This window comes from Lissotriton vulgaris, chromosome 5 (assembly GCF_964263255.1).
Source record: "Lissotriton vulgaris chromosome 5, aLisVul1.2, whole genome shotgun sequence".
NCBI lineage: Eukaryota > Metazoa > Chordata > Amphibia > Caudata > Salamandridae > Lissotriton > Lissotriton vulgaris.
The window spans coordinates 1,494,843,568-1,494,860,125 of NC_141693.1; the positions used below are offsets into that span (position 1 = coordinate 1,494,843,568).

General features: G+C 44.4%; 1 protein-coding gene across 7 annotated transcripts in view; it reads left to right on the forward strand.

Annotated features, from left to right (window-relative positions):
- The window catches only part of ATP2B4 (ATPase plasma membrane Ca2+ transporting 4), a 780,797-nt gene that overhangs the window by 761,158 nt on the left and 3,081 nt on the right, over window positions 1–16,558 (forward strand). The gene's annotated exons all lie outside the window — the stretch shown is intronic.

The window sequence follows — 16,558 nt, forward strand, 5'->3', positions numbered from 1 at the left end:
GTCTCTAGACAAATACACCGGAGAGATCACTCTCTTACCCAATGTAAGCTGTACTCCTGAAGGAGAACAATATAGCGTTGCATACAATCTTTTCAACAAGTCCAATCCCAACAAGTTCTCACCACAACCTGTCATCAGAATAAGGGGTGCTTCGAAATCACAAGGTCCAACAGAAATAGACAAGGGACTAGATATCGGATTACTAACTGGGGCGCCAGAAAAACCTACTGAAACATTCGTTAAGCCAGACAAAGGTGCGCCAGGGAGTTTAGAGTGCATAATAGAACGCTTCGCAGCACCAGTATCCAACAGAAAAGGCTCTGACACACCTGATGTAATCACTTCAACATAAGGTCCACTCTGATCTACTGGAACTGAAACAACTCCCTCTCTTTGTCTATGGCTGTCCTAGCAATCATTACCATCCATATTCTCACCTTCGACATAGTAATTGTCCGCATAGTACTGAGTCGTCCTACCAGACGCACCATTCTGCTGATCAAAACTATTCATCGAATTCTGTGGAGGCAAGAAACGTGCATTCTGAGGAACACCACGTCCTCTACCTCTCGTAGCTTGCTGAACACCTCGACCTCTCATACCAGAAGCACCATTTGCGCGCTGTAACAGAACCGGACAACTATTCTTGAAATGACACTCTTCTTTGCAATACGCACACTGATTAGGGCCTACGGGAAAACGCTGTTGAGAAGACTCGAACCTTTGCGAGTTTCTCTGATATTGCTGAGGTTGCTGATAATCACGCTGATTATTACGGGGCGGATACGCTTGCTGTAAAAACTTTCATCCTCAAATCTTTAGTCTTCTTGTCTGCTCTATCCTTCTCATCCTTATCCCTATTTTCATAGTACTGTGAAGTAGCTAATATCTGCGCTGACGAAGAAACAGCCCAAGAACTCTCAGAATCCTTCAACTTAGTGCACAACTCTGGAAGCAGATTATGCACAAACTTATCAACGAACAACCGTTGACCACCTTCCGTACTCATGTCCTGAACACTATGGTCGATAAACGTCGCTTCAAACCTAGTGAAGAAGTCAGACACACTTTCGTCTTTCTTCTGCTTACATGCAGACAATTTGTCCCAGTTAACTCGCATAGCAGGCATTAACGTCTTCATATAATTAATAATTCTACCAGGGAGTTCTGCAAGTAAAGGCTCAGGTTTGGCACCACCAACTTGTCTGCCATCTGCGGCACCAATATTAGCCCATGTATCACCTAACTCTTGCGCATGATCCGTATGACGAATCAATCCCCATAAAGGATGTGGAACTAAATTTCCAAACAACATGTCTATATCAGCTAAATTCATAGTACATGAGTCTGCAGTCTGTGATAATTCCTTATAGTACCCTGCAGGATTTTTACGGGGGTCAGGCAAAGTCTGCTTAAGGGCCAAAACTTCAGCTCGCTTCCACGGAACATGTACCCAAACACGCTGAAAATGAGCCAGCGCAGCTACAATACCCAAGTTAACATTGGCCTGAACTGCTTCCTTCCACACCGGAGGAACCTCTCTCATCGGATATTGTCGCACTTTTCTCCTAACAGAAGGATCAGGCTCAAACAACGGCTGAGAAGGAGACTCACTCCTAAACGACGACAATGTTGCAACTGCTCTCTCAACGTCGAGACCCACTATAGTTCCCTTCGCAAACTCGGACTGTACACGGAACAACTCAGACGGAGTCTGTCCCAAATCACCATCTTCCCATTCTTCCCGAAGGAAGTACACATCTTGTCAAAAACATATCTCTCCTTCGGTGCTTCCCATTGACGGAAGACATCCTTAACAGACTCTAAATCTTATCTTAAAGAATTAGTAACCCATTTACGCGCTAAATGATCCAACACTGTCCGCTCATCGGAACCAGGCAATTGACTACGCAATTGCTTACACTCTGAAACAGGGGTCATACTCGATGACCCAAAGAAAGGAGAAAAGAGACCAGTAACAGTATCAGTCATTCTCTGTCGAACAGAAGAAGTTGATGCAAGAACAGGGGGAAAAACAGGATGAGACAAAGTATACGTAGCAGTAGTATCAGAAGGAGTAGACAATACAGGAGACAAAGTCGTAGGATCTGGAGGCGGAGCTGATAGCAAAGTCGGCGGCCCTTGAGAGGGCTGCGCCAGAGGAATAGGAGCCAACTGAAGAGGAGCTGGCGGCTGTGCAATAAAAGGAAGCAAAGCAACCGGAGGTTGCGCAACTAAAGGTTGCGGAGGTGCTGTAGCACTCTGCACATAAGGGGGTGGCAAATTCAACAAATGAGACATCAAAGGATCTTTTTCAAGGTCCTTCGCTGCATCCTGCTGAGGAGGCAAAGCTGGATAACATTTATCAATCGCCAGTTTACGTTGCCTCTGCAACTGCTCACTTGCTTGTTCTTCTTCGTTATCTTTAAACTGTATAGCAGCTTGCATTATCGAAATACCCTTCTCTCTTTTATTTCTCTTCGTTAATTTAATTTCTTTGTTTGGCTTCCTTTCGCCAGAGGCGGAAAGAGTCAAACCTCGCCGGCCGGGCTTTCTTCTTGACGAGTTTAACTTCTAAATTATCTAAAATCTCCGCATCATAGCTACCATATTGGGGCCATTTCAGGACACCGTCCTTCCTAGTATACCTAATCCACACTTCATTATACGTGATAGGGCCCACGCCATGTTTCAAATAGAGCTCATAGGTCGGAGTTCCAATCGGAGGCACCGGACACGAGTCCATCGGGAATCCCTATTACAACCACAACAAAATATCTTTCCAAGTCTGCTAAGACCAGGCATCTTCGCTCACTAGTCTAGCTTCAAACTTCAACGGAGTATCGAATACGATAGCCTCGTGAATACACGAGTCCCTCAGCTTTGGAGCTTGCAAGTCCCAAATCAAAGATCCCAAGGGATACCCAAAAACTAAGGACTGGGAGACGCTCCACTCATACTTAACTGAAGTATCGATGACGTCGCCAGAAGACCCGTCTATCGTCTCGCTCTACAAATCATCAAAGGGCTCCAAGACAGGGCGACAGTCAGGGCAGCAGTCCTTTGTAGCCGTCGGAAAGCGGGGAACCTCGCAGCAAAGACTTTCGGACCACGACGACATACAGGGGTCGATGAAGTGGTAGGCCTTCCTCCAGAATTTTCACACGAAGCTCCTCACGATCTTCAAGCTTGGACCGGTACCGCTGAAGTCGCCCCACGTTGGGCGCCAATTGAAGAACCGGGTTTTAGAACCCAGCGGCGCCAGGGACACGCCCAAAGTCTTCGGATTAACCTGTCTTAGAATACAGAGACACAGGATACTTCTTGGTGACGTCAAAGATCAAATTTATTGGCTGCAGCCAGTAACAGAGGTCCTAGAAGTACAACACGGTGTATGTTCTTAGGAGACTGCTCAATTTTACAAAGCAGGTTGTCCCTTTTTATACCAAAAATTGTGCTTCAGGCAAACATTCCTGATTTACAGTTGACCAATCCCATGTATACACGACCAAAGCATTGCATGATGACAAACCCACATTTCAGTTGTCCAGCCCATAATAAATTACACAGGAAGGCCCAACATTCTTGCTCAAACAGGCCGAACAAACCCATAATAAAAGACCTCAACCCAAACCATAAATAGGCCATAAAAGAAGGAACAGAAACATTTGAGAAGCAAGATGGAAGGGTGTGTGCACGTACCATAAACTCAGCAATGTCCTGCTTTTTGATCTCTATCTTGACCAGCTGCCGAACAAGGAACTGGCTCAACAATTTTATCTTCGGGCAATGGAGTCAGCTTGCTCAGGTCGCACAGAAGTCAGCACAAACTCAAGCTAAGGTGCACGTGTCCCAGAGACTTGTTCAGCCAGAGTCATAGGCCTATGTGAGGGCAATCACAAAATGGCTGCCGTGCACAAAATGGAACCCAAGGGTTTCAGCAAATACACAGTGAATTAATTGGTGTAACATGACGAAAACACTCATGCTTGCTGAGCTCACTGTTTACGGTTTGCTGTTACCAAAATCGTAACAGAACCACGACCTTTATGACCCAGGTTCAGAATGTACGGAACCTCAACTTTAGGTCATTATTCTCATCACCATCAACCGCACAGGTTAAAATAGGTCATTCAGCTGTTTTCCTGTTTGTCGCTAACCCAGGATCAATATGGGCAATACCACAAATATCACTGACCTTGTTTTATATATTTATATAACCTCCCACTTATTTAATTATTTGATGTTACATTTTTAACTACGAAAATTGGAGGATACAAAGCATAGTTTAAACAGTAAATGTTTATTATGTTTATAAAAAAAATAGCTCTCAGATTGAAATTACATCAACCTACGATTGGTCAGTCTGACTAAGCGAGCCATCTTGGGTCTCTGCCTTACCATGTATGATAAGTCAAAACTTGGAAGTGCATATGAATCTAAACTTTTCTCTTCTGATAACAGTATGGCAGAGACCTCTTTTTTCAGAGTCTGCTGCAAAATATTGTTTGCTCTCTTGTGAATTTCTCCAGTAAAATTAACGAGTCATTGGCTGTGGTTAGCTCCTACATAGATTACAATATATAATAAAAACTTCCCAATTACCTGCCCCAATTCTTTCAGAACCTACAGAATGCAGCTGCCTGTATGGTTTTCCAACTAGGCCTTCCAGGACCTATCACTCAAACGCTGGTATTTTTAAACATTTCAAATCCATAAACCTAAAGCCTTTTGCCTGGTTTAATAAACAGTGAATGTCTTCCTTTATATACCCTCGATCCAGCGAATGTGCTGCCTATTTTGGTACAAAGGTATTGAAAGCATTGCATGTAATGTTTCTCCCCCATTACCCGTTCTTTTATGTTTGTCCCACTTTGGTATCCTGCCTACGTCAAATGTGAAGCGCTCTGATACCCTCCTGGTTCTTGTTCGCGCTATACAAAACTTTATAATTAAATAAATGCGATATAAAAGTTTTCCTTTGCAGATGTCCAGCCAGAGGAAAAAAATTACACTCAACCCAGAGGGAAGGATTCTTTCAGAAAACATCCATTATTTAAAGCCTACTAAACAACTATTCGTGCTCAACAGAGTTATTGACCCTCCCTAGCTGATGTAGTGGCACGGTTTCTATAGCGCTAGAAGGCCGTCTTTAGTAGCACTGCTATGTAACACATTAATGACCTAACATATATTTTTAGCCATGGCCTGTAACTAAAATGTTCTCCTTGAGTTGTCAGAGACTATTTCATTGTCCTCAGAGTCCTTGTGCTACACCGAGGTCACATATGCCATTTTCTCAAAGGATGTCTCCATCAAACGGCAGAGGTGTGCCTTAATTCTGGTTTATGCAAACAAAACAGGTGATGGACCGAATGTGGATTAATGTCACACACTCACCCCAGTCCAAAGATCTGGGCCCAAATCCATCGTTTTTTTGCACTCCACACCACCCTGGGTTAGACAATGGCGATATGCAAATCAGCTCTGACCCTGTGCCCCATGGGAACAGTCCAGTCCGAACTACAAAAGCCATGTCCTTCCCAGAACGGAATCAAGCATCCGAGGACCGGACCGGTTTCGAGGTAACACCTCATCAGCCCGGCTAGCTTGACTCCAGTGGTGTGGAGTGCCTGGGACCCACGTCTGGGCATCCCCAGCGCACTTATGGCGGCAATTGCAAATTCCGCCCTAAGTGCGCTTGAGTCAAGCTAGCCGGGCTGATGAGAGGTGTTACCTCGAAACCGGTCCGGTCCTCGGATGCTTGATTCCGTTCTGGGAAGGACATGGCTTTTGTAGTTCGGACTGGACTGTTCCCATGGGGCACAGGGTCAGAGCTGATTTGCATATCGCCATTGTCTAACCCAGGGTGGTGTGGAGTGCAAAAAAACGATGGATTTGTGCCCAGATCTTTGGACTGGGGTGAGTGTGTGACATTGATCCACATTCGGTCCATCACCTGTTGTGTTTGTTAATTCTGGTTTATAGCAGATTTCCCCCTCAGTTAATTGATATCCTTTCGGCTTTTGTAATTGTATTCAGCCATTCTTTACCATGTTCTGTTGTATCTATTGTAATCCTTTAATCTTAGGTGTGTTGATCTATTCATTCTTTACACATTACTGTGATTAGTTGGGATTGTGACATAGTTGGGAGCATGATTACGGGGAAGACTGTGTTTGCCAATTTGACATCGAAAACTGGTATGAAGAGCCTCATGATGCCAGTGGACTGGACCTGATACTGGCCATGTGTCTGCCTCTGGGCCTCCCACAGCGGAAAGCACCTTTTTCCGCTGTGGTTACCCATGGAAGTAAAAACTAATGTCCTGACAGTAGACTTGAAAGCTTGTCAGGCTTCCACAGAGCCCCTATTCCATTTAGTAAGACCCTTACAGATTCTTTTTTAGGCACCTGGTCCAAGCCTTGTTCAGACCTGCCTGTTCTCAGACAGGTTGTTCATTGGCCTGCAGCTGCCGAGCGTGCCTGCATTTGACAGCACCCTACGCCAGAAATTTTGGTGGTACAGGGATCCACCAGAATAGTCGATTCTATTGCGTTTCCCTACCACTCTTACTGATTAGAAGTCAAAATTAATAGAAACATTTGGTAAACCGTTTTTTCCTCCATGAGCCTTGCTCTGAGATCAATAAATAGCAGCTGTCTCCTGTGCCTCTACTCCCATGCAGTTTGGGGCACAGTGGCACATATTTTACCAGCTGTTGCAGATGATCTTTGTGAATCCATTACCCAGACTATTCAGGACAACTATGATGCTGCTAAATTTGTAGGCGGATCTGAGCTGGACCCAACTGACTTACTGGAACACTCCATGGAGCCAGTATGAGTCTCGGCTCCACGTCTGGGTGAAGTCTATGAGCTTCTCTCGGGATGTCCAAGCATCCTTAATGAACATGCCGTTTAAAAGTTCTCTTCTTTTCAACAAATGAGCAGACTCAACCTTGGCACATTTCAAGGAAAGCAGAGCCTCAGCATGTTCTTTTGGCCTTAATGTTTCACAAGGCAGTTCCATTAGTAATTTTGTCTTTTCCGTGGCTGTGGTAGAGATTTCCCATTTCGCCAGTGCCAGATTCCTTCTCCAGCCCACCAGGCCTTTCAGCCCTTTTGCAACCAAGGCCGTGGTTCTCAGAGACAACAAGGACAGCAGGGACCATGTGCATCTCAGTCTTCTGCCCCTCCAGCAGCCACAGCTCAAAAACTGCTTTAGTGTGTCCTTGCTGGTACACAGCTGCCCTGTCGAAGGCAGCATATTTCCTCCAAGGACGGCAGGCCATCACGACAGACCAATGGGTCCTCCAGATTCTCTATCTGGGCACTGCCATTCCGTGCATTTCTAGCCCGCTACATCTTACACTATCTTTTGGGTAGCTTACGAAATACCATCTGTCTGTCTAACAACAGTAAGTGTAGGCCTTTTGGCCAAAGGGGCCATGGAAAGGATTCTGGCCTCAATAGAACTGTGGGTTACTCCCTCTACTTCCTTGTGCCAAAGCAGGATGGTGGTGTTCGTCCTATTTTAGATCTTCACCCTCTGAAAGCTTTCCTGCAGAACAACAAATTTATGATGTTCACACTAGTCAAGGCCCTGTCTGCCCTAGACCCTGGTGACTGTGTGGTGGAAATGGACATGCAGCACGCTCATTTCCACATCCTCCTTTGGCAGGTGCACAGATGCTCCTAGATGCTGTAGTTCATAGTAGGTCTGGGGCATTTTCAGTTTGAAGTGCCCCCCTTTGGCCTCACCTGTGCCCCATTAGGTGTTTATGAAAGTGATAGCAGAGGTCGCAGCACAACTTCAGATATTAGGGGTACCACTCTTCCCCTACCTCGATGACTGGCTGCTAAAAGCAGACTTGCCCCAGGCAGTCATCAGCCATCTCCATATGACTGCAAACCCTCTAACATCATTGGCGTTTAGTATACACGCTCTGAAGTCAAACCTGGCTCCTTCGCCGACCCTCCTGTTCATCAGAACCATTCTGGATAGGATACGCTGTTGTGCCTTTCCCCCGGAGTGGAGAGTCCATGATTTTTAGTCTATAATCCCAATATTTCGGGCTCGGTCCTAGATCTCAGTATGGATGACTTTGAGGCTCTTCAAGTTGTTGGCCTCCAGCCTCCTGACAGCCAAGCACACCAGGTGGCATATGTGGACTCTGCAGTGGGACCTCAAATCCCAGTTTGCGCAATGTTAGGGAAATCTGTTGGTTTGCATCAAAATTTGGAGGAGACTGCAAATGATCTACAGTGGTAGCTATAGGACTGCAGTTTGGTCAGTGCCCAGCCCCTCTTCTTACCTCACACAGAGCTAACAGTTGTCACGGATGCATCACCACTGGGTTGGGAAGCTCATCTGCTAGAGGTAGAGATCAGAGGCTTCTGGTCTGTCAGGTACTGGTCTCCCCTTCAGTATGTTAAAAATGAGGGTAATTCACTTGACGTTGAAGGCCACCTTCAATGAAGGCTGATGCTTGGGCTCCTGCACAATACCACCACCATGTGGTACTGCAACAAGCACAGTAGGTTGGGGTCCTCCGCCTGATGTCAGGAGGCCCGCACGTCTGCAAGTGGTTGGAGCGCCGAGGGACGTCTCTGGTGGCAAGCCACCTGGCTGTATCTCTAAATACCAGAGTGGATGAACTAGCTTAGCGGATCATGAATGGCAGCTGCACCTGAAAGTAGCACAAGGCGTCTTCCGGCAATGGCGAGAACCTTGGCTCGCCATTTTTTTGGAACTGCTTAGAATGCGCAATATCAGCACTTTAGTGCAGGAGTTTGTTAAGAAGCTCTGTCTCAGAGACACTCTTTCTAGAGTGGAGCATGGAAATCCTACATCCATTCTCACCAGTGTCTCTATAGCAACGACCTCTGAAGAAGATTAGGAAGGAACCGGACTAAGTCATCCTGGTGGCCCCGGATTGGGCCAAGAGAGTGTTGGACCTGGAACACCTGTGTGTCATCATGTTCTCCAATGGAGATGCTGCTTCTGAAGGATCTTCTGTTGCAGTATCAGGACAGGGTATTCTGGGCCTGCACTATTCTCCATGCTTTGGGTTTGAGCTGCAACAGTTGATTTCCTTTGACATTTCACACGAGGTCATTGATGTCAATTTGTGTACGCCGACACATTTGTGGATTGGTGCTGCACCTAACAAATTTACCCATTATAGGCAAAGTTGTATAAGTTTTATTGTTTGTACTGTCTGTTGACCAGCAAAGAATTACTTTGGGTACTGTTAAGGGCTACTTAATGGCTCTTTCAACTTATTTGGGTTCACAGCTCAGACTTTATTTAAATCACCTGTTGTAATGAGATTTTTGAAAGGTTTGCTACATTTGTTTGCACCGAAACCTGTGGATTGCCTCCGAAAGAATTTAACTTAACCCTCACTTTCTTAATATGCATCTGTTTTGAACTCTTGTACAGTTTTCCCTTGAGACTTCAACTTCAAGATAATCTTTCTCATTGCGATAACATCATCCAGACATGGCAGTGAACTTCGGGCTATTTATGTCAATCCACCTTATACTGTCTTCTTCCCAGATAAGTTGGTTTTAAGGCCCCAAGCTTCATTTCTACTGAAGTGGTTACTCCTTTCCATGTCGAGTGCGCGGTCACCCTTTCGGCATTCTTATCTCATCCCTCTAACGAAGAAAAGAGACTACATCGTTTGGGGCCTAAAAGGGCATTAAGATTCTATAGCAATCTTACCCAGAAATATAGAGTGGACAATTAGCTCTTTCTATTGTTTTCCAATGCAAAGATAGGCAAGGCAGTGCAAAAAGGCGCCATCTCTCAATGAACTGTTCTAATAAAGGTTTGCTAAGCACTGGCGAAGAAGCAGCACCCAGAAGGCTAGCAGGCTGATTCCAGTAGGGCCGAAGCTGCTACCACTGTGTTGGCATGCACTTGCCGATCGCGGACATTTGTCTGTTGGCTACTTGGGCGTTGGTACGCATATCCATGCAGGACTGCTGCCTCAACAGTTGGGCCGCTGAAAGGGGCATTTTGCCCACCCGGTCCCACAGGACTTTTTAGTCTGAGCCAGTTCACAGACCCACCACCTTGGAAGAAACTGATATGGTATCTATTTTGTATATTCACTATCTGGTGGATATGCTATCTAACTGCCGGTTCCTCACCGACCCACCCACCTCCCCGTTCTGTGAACTGTCCTCTTTTTCCAACTGAACAAGACCTAAATTGGAGATCTGCACACTGGTCATGACAATCTTTCAATGGGCACTGTCTCTGAGGGCATGGACAGCCTAGAAAGCAATTGACTTCAGTGTGCATGGGTGACACGCATGCAGCTCCACTCATCACTTCCTGAGCAGAACAATGTTGGTGCTGTGCCCAATGGTGCTACCTGTCGACGCACAGAAGAATTGCTCTAAAAGTTAAAGGTTTCTAGGTCCAGTCTGACGTCCTGTGAATATTCATAAGGTGAGAATCTGTGGATAGATAGAGCATCAACTAGAAAGATCAATAAGTGAGGGAGCCATGCTTGCAATTTTGTGCTGTCCAGTCACTAGAGTAAGGCACCGTATTTACTGGCTCACTTCTTTGACAAATGGTATGGCCCTAGCAGGAACTGTATTACAGACCTATAGCATGCATCTTAATACCAACTCAGTATATGTTCACCAAAGATGATGACATTGACTCTTCAAGGTGAAGAAGGATCATGTCCAACACTGTCCTAATGAAGAGTCCCAGTAATGTAAGCACTCATCCCTCGATAACAAGTGTCATTTATACATTAAGACTATTTTGCACCACACTCTTGGTGAGGAGGAAAGTCCAGATAGGGAGGCCTGCAGGCAGGGGCGGCTCTAGGCTCATGGTGCCCCTGGGCAGGAAGCGTAGGTAGGGGGCCCTGGAAGAGTGGGGCGGGCGGAGCCCCCTCCCCCCCCATTCCCCGGAGCACAGGAAGGTGGAACAGAGCCGGAGCCGCCAAATCCCTGCCATGGGCCGCCACGCAAATATGTATCCATCCTCAGAGGATTAAGGTATTCAGGATATATATTGGCCTGGTGGCCCCTGGGGTTTGGTGGTCCTGTGCTAGTGCACAGCTTGCACATGCCTCAGGCCGCCCCTGCTGCAGGGCTTTCCTTTTTAGAGTTGGTAGGCCTTAACACGAGATATAGGAGAGAACCTTTCTAAAATTAACCATCAAGCACATTGTGTACTTATCTGCAACCATGCTAGCCTTATAGATCCCACAGCTCAACTGGCATGTGCACACAGCTGCCTTTTACATATTTTCTTATGTCCAGCACTACTAGGTCCGAAACATCAGAGAGGAAACACAGCAGAAAATTGCACAGTTGGCAAGCTACAGCTTAAAGCTCTGTGCAATCTCACTTTTACACACACCACATCATATTTAGCTTAATTCTGTTAGTGTCTGACTGAAAGTCTGTTATGCTATTCTCAGTTATGAATTATTTCTCAGATGAAAGTGTTTTCATTGTGATGTGCTTGTGTGTGTTTTCCAGGAAGGTTTCCTGCATTCTCTGTGATCAGTTGTTTTTTCTTTCTAAGGAAGATTTGTTTCTCGTTATTTTCTTTGTTGACTGCTAGTTTGCTGCTTTCACGCGATTTGATGCGGTCAGCTGTATGCTGCCCTTTAGAAGTAATGCTCCATCTTTGTTGAGGTGAACATGCCCTTGTGTTAGTTGGCATTGTAACATTGTTGGTTGGCTGTGTGGCCATTGATATGTGTTTTTCCTGATCAGTCAATCTTGTGTGTGGCTGTGCAGTTATGTTGTGCACCTCTCGTGGAATGTAAATTTCTGATGGCAGGCAAGGCACAGGGGGGAATAGGTGTCACTAGTTGTTCACACAGATTCTTAGGTTTAAGACATTGGCGCTGCTGGAGCCAAGCAGCCCATAGATCCATGGATGAACTGAAAACGGAGATCCTGTCCGATATGTTGCTTCCCCATGAAGGCTTATGTTGCAGTCATTGAATGCTGGCATGCCGTGCACTCGCTAAAAACCAAAGACCGTGTTGCATGTTGGAGGGGTGTGGAAGAGTGTTCTGCTTATTTTTCCAGCATGCAGGCAAACTAAACCTAGGAACCGTTCAATGCAATGACCGAGGATGAGCTGCTACTGTTTCCGTTCCCTTCTGTGCAGCTACCATTAGCGTCCTTTTCTGTACCGAGGTGGAGAACATTTAATGGCTGGAATGGTATGCAAAGGTCTCTACCAAGATTATCCTCCTCCCAGCCCCTTCTTTGCTTTCCCTCAATTTTGTAGTTATCCGTCGCAACAGGCAAGGTTTATTAACTTCGTTCTGAAGTTGATGACACTTGATGCCAGTGATGAGATTTTCAAGTACATTCAGAGTTGCGTCACCCTTCTTTGCACACGTCACCACTACTTTCAGAGAAGAAAATGGCACCGTTCCCAGTTTTGTATGGTGTGAGGGAGGACAAGGGAACTTTAAATCTGGCCAATTATCTTCTTCTTGCTTCTTTGTGTCCCTTCTTCCTGCAAAAAAGATGCATCCCCAGGTAGAAAATGCGAGCTCCTAGGCACTCACAACTGGTACAGACCTATTTGTCTGATCAGTAATTGATAACTGCTCTGTTAGCAAAGTTACTCTCGTCGTCATCTCCCCCTCACCACATTCAGAAGAGAATCTCCACAGTCTTTTCTGTCTTGCCTACCTACAAAGTGTTACCATTAATTTCCTCTTCTCACTGTTTTTAAGTTCTTATTTTTTCCCTTAACTCTTTTTTATTCTGGCTGCTTTCTCAACCTATTGGTTATTTCCTTTCATTTCCAATGTCCACCCCATCTTTCTTCTTTCCATCGCCCTCACTCCTCATAGAATATCTCTTCTTCCTGCCATCAGTCTTCACATTCTTATTCCCTGTAACCATTTATTTCACTTGTTAAGGTCTCCTCTCCGGTTTGCTAATCTGTATCCCTCATAACATTACATCCACCCTAATCCAGTTGGAATAGTTGATGCTGCAATTTACCCGGACTGTATTGCAAATTGCCAGAACAAATCTCTACAGCGTGCCCTTTCGTGTATGCCCTGCATTCCCCTGATGCTATCCCTTAGAGCTTTGTGCCCATTTCATTTTTTTTAGTCTGAGGGCTGTTAAATGTTCAGAGGATCTGTATTTTGTTTTTGTTACTTTACTGCCCTAGGCTTTCTTTATTGCCTCTGTTTTATAGCTGTTTTAAGCAGCAGAGGCATGGATTGAAAAACTGAGGGTTCCCTTAAATTAGAGAATTTTGTCTGACCCCTTTGTGGCCCAGGATAACCGCTCCCTCGTTCACGTGCACATTACATAGAACAATTCAAGATAACCTAAGGGGTTCTAGGTCTAGGATCTCCCAGCTTCTACTTTGCTGGTATGAGTGCCACATTCTCTGTGAGTGTGACGGTGTTACTCAGGTTTTAGTCAACAAAGACTAGTGTTTTTCAGACTCCATTCCAGTTGAAAACTTGGAATGTTCATAGAGCAGAAAAAAATGAGTGCGCTCGGGAGATCTGTTACCCTACTCTAATTTAGTAGCACATCAGATTAGGAAAACTCTTGCATTGAAAACCATTTTCGATCTGGATTTTACACTTCTATCCTTTGGTCTTCGAAACAGGAAGATCCCTTGAAAAGCATCCTTTGCCTAATTAATTTATGGATGTCCCTTTCTTTAGCTGACATCCTTCAACTTTATGCTTTTGCCTCCAACCCAGAAGGCTTTTCAAAATAACAGATCTATAACAAGAGGACCTTTAGTGTTAATGTATACCTCCATGTACAGGCTGGTAGAACCTTCAGACACACATACCTGTTCAGCAAGTGAGCAAGAAATGTCAAGGATCTGCTTAAATTCATTGTGGATTGGTGCAATTTGTTAATACCTGTAGTATTGGGTCATGCCTGACTCCTTAAGCATGAGAGTTAACAGTCTCCTATTTCATCTCCAGTTTATTTTGCTTACCAGTGACTTACCGATCTTCCAAATTATTCCCTTAGGTTGGAAGTTTCACAATCTAATAGCCTTAGTCACCACCTATAACACAGCAGACAAAGACACCCTACGTTTTGCAAAAGTTTAAAAATGCCAATATGCTTTTGGAGTAGGCTGGTCCCATTGCAAGGTAGATATAAGGGGTTCTTCTATTCCAGGTCCTCTTTGCTAGAAATGACCTGGTTGGCATCTCTCCCTTTAAAATAATCAATGTGGTAACCCTAAATCAGATCATAGCCTCCTTCATGAGGAAATGTTCTATATGATGATGATTTCATGTCGCAGTTGTGAAGGTTATCCACACTGTATCATGATGGGAGACCAAACGTGTCAATACCTAAATTCAGTGCTTTGGTTGTTAATCAAGATGCAATATACTACCACCACGGTCTTAGTGACTGGCTGTTCAGAACTCCATGCCAACCTAAGTCCAACAGGTCTGTGTTGGGTACGGGAAAGTACGTTTATTGCTTTTTGGTTCTCAGTGCTCCAGTCCAAATTATGGCTCTCACCGTTACAGAAGCAGCATTTCAGCCTAGGTATTATAAATGTAATTCAGTGTTGAGTCGTCCCCCCCCCTCCATCAGAACAAGTGAGAGTTGATAAAGACACCATGCTTCAGTTCCTGAGTTGATGAGCTATGTGCCTGATTGCCTTGTGTATTCTTGTAGTGCCTCCAGCAGGACTGATTTAATGGTCTACAGATACACCTTATCTTTCCTGAGAGGATCAGGAACCAGGCAGGAATAGCATAATCTCAGTACCTTAAACTGGTTCAAGCTATGAAAATCCTGAAAGTGAGTCTGCTCAAATGGGTCCCCTTCTTGCTCTATAACATGGACACCTTCTTCTCGATTAACTCATCAAAGTTCAGATTGGGCACTACCAGTGACTTTTTTGCAAGATCTTTAGATGATTGAAGACAGACCGCTTCACATTAACATCTTGAAACCTAATACAACTAGGCACTATGCTGGTTTCAGTATACAGTTTATACCTGGAAGGTTGAAGAGCGATTGAGCCACCACCCTTACCTGTTGAAAATGAAAGCATCCCCTATAGAATGTGTTCCATCCAGAATGCATATTGTAGCTGTTGACAAAGTGGTGTAGGCAAAATGTCAACATCCCAGAAAAACAGCAAAGGGAAGATGTTCAAACTCAGTCCAAGTCATCAAGGTTAGATAGAATGGAGTCAACACAACCAGAATATCCAAAGTTTGGGTCCTCTAGTTGTGTTGACTCCATTCTATCCAACTTTGATGACTTGGATTGAGCTCAAACATCTTCACTTTGCTGTTTTTCTGGGATGTTGACCTTTTGCCTTCAACACTTTGTCAGCAGCTACAATATACACTCTGGATGGCACACATTTTATAGGGGATGCTTTTATTTTCTAAAGGTTAGGGTAGTGGCTCAATCTCTACAACCTTCCAGGCATAACAAACTGCATACTGAAAGAAAGTCTTAGAAGGCTTTGTAGAAAGGGTTCCTACTGGCCGGATGTCTGAGGTGTCTTACAAGGCCTGATTCTCCACTATCTCTTGAGTTACTGAGTTTAAAGACATTGCCTTTGAAGGTCTAGCCAATGCCCATTTTAATTTCTCAGATTCATATTGCTATATTTATCTAATCAAATGGTGTGATTCATCCGTCTTGATCACAAGACCAATTGGTTACTAGTTATCAATATGATAGCATTTACTTTGTTTTTGCAATTACATTTTGTAGGCGCTTATTAATCTCTCTTCTGGTCAGCTAATATCTTTTTTGTCACTTACTACCAGACACGTTCTGGTGTTTAAGCTAATGTTTAGCTGTGAAAGTTAGCAGCTGGGATTTGTAGAAATACTCTGCAGCAGATGTATTTTCTTATTTCTGCTAAACAGAAGGACACCATTTCAAAGGTGGAAAACAATGTATTCATCGTGAATAAAAAAAAACAGGCGAGTGAGTTTTGGCAGTTATTTAGTCGTTGTTGGCCAACCTATTAGATTCTTGTAGCTTGTGACATTTAATTGGTTACCTTGCAAATGGCTTCTTTATTGTCCATCACTAAGCTTACATCGTTTATTTCATCAGGCAGTTGGTTTGAGTTTTACTTAGCCTGCGTACCTCATCTATTCCAAAAATAATATTTTCTCAACTAACCAGGAAATCAATTGGAGCCAATTCAGCATGAGTCATTTATTACAGAAATGTAAACATGTATGTACTCTTTTGCTATTCCTCATACGTCTGAAAGCCCTCCTTGCTTGCTTGGATCGAGACCAGTTCCACGTGTAGAAAGGAGTACGTTTAGAACTAATTGCTAAACGTCTTGCAACAGGATACTATTTTTCTTGCATATTTTCCTGCCTTTCTATGTGTTTTTTACCCCTTGGTCTGAAATACCCACTTGCATTCTATCTCTCCATGCCTGTCCGTTTATTTGACTTGCGGTCTTCCATCCAGTCTGTCACTCTTCAAGCATTTTCTTGCACTTTTTCCTTTCAATGGTTGTGTATTGATGATCTTGTCTCTTCACTTTTGACCAC